The 915-nt window shown below is 47.3% G+C and overlaps 1 protein-coding gene across 2 annotated transcripts in view; it reads left to right on the top strand.

Annotated features, from left to right (window-relative positions):
* LOC308158774 (T-complex protein 1 subunit gamma-like) overlaps positions 1–3 on the top strand; it is an 11,809-nt gene extending 11,806 nt beyond the window's left edge. For both annotated transcript variants that reach the window (XM_080532476.1, XM_080532475.1), the window contains one exon: positions 1–3. This exon is cut by the window's left edge and continues 115 nt beyond it. The gene's annotated coding sequence lies outside the window, so the exon portion shown is untranslated.
* Positions 4–915: the final 912 nt, after the last annotated feature.

The raw sequence follows: 915 nt of genomic DNA, 5'->3' as shown, positions 1-915 counted from the left end.
AGAGAAAGAGAGGGGGAGAGGGATGGGGAGGCCAGGAGGGAGAGAGGGGGGATGTGGAGGAAGAGGCACCAAGATGGAGGCCACCTGGACCTGTCAATCATATCGGCTGTAGTTCTGTTCTGGAACCACTGAGGAATATTCTAGACTGGGTACTAACTACCAAGGCTAAGGAGTTTAGCTGTGTGTGTGTGTGTGTGTGTGTGTGTGTGTGTGTGTGTGTGTGTGTGTGTGTGTGTGTGTCTCGTGTGTGTGTGTGAGTGTGTGTGTGTGTGTGTCTCGTGTGTCTCGTGTGTGTGTGAGTGTGTCTCGTGTGTGTGTGTGTGTGTCTCTCGTGTGTGTGTCTCGTGTGTGTGTGTGTGTTGTGTGTGTGTGAGTGTGTGTCTCGTGTGTGTGTTTTATTTATGGCAGTAAGATGACTGAATATTCTCCTGGGACCAAGGTGTACCTCTCTAGTCTGCCTGGGTGTTCTTAGAAGACCAGACCTCCATTTTGTCAGTTGACTTTTTAATGTCAACCTGACTACATCTAGTGACCTGTCACTCAAGTCATTTTAAATAATAACTTTTTAGTTCTTAGCTAAAGTTTAGCTACCTAGATATTTGAATGTCTCTTTTTTTAAGTGTTTTATAGTTTTATTCTGTGAAACAATTTTCAACAAAACGCAATGTAATCAACTCAACTGGCATGGTGGAGGTCGGTTAGGTTGGCATGGTTACCGTCAGGTTAGGCTCCCGTTGCTATGGCAACGCCTCACTCCGTTACCCTGCCCCCTGGGTGTCGCCTGTTTGAATTACCTCAATAAAGTTGGATAAAAAAAAAAGAAAATGTTCTAATTATTCATCGACAACTGGGAGCCGTCCCGCAGCGGGGGGGTCACGGGGTACTACGTCACCTCTGAGGAGGCGGGGGGGGGGG

The sequence above is a fragment of the Nansenia antarctica genome, assembly GCF_963989245.1.
Source record: "Nansenia antarctica genome assembly, chromosome: 5".
Taxonomy (NCBI): domain Eukaryota; kingdom Metazoa; phylum Chordata; class Actinopteri; order Argentiniformes; family Microstomatidae; genus Nansenia; species Nansenia antarctica.
Note: the sequence above shows the minus strand (reverse complement) of the source record. Positions and strands in the feature narration are given on the sequence as shown.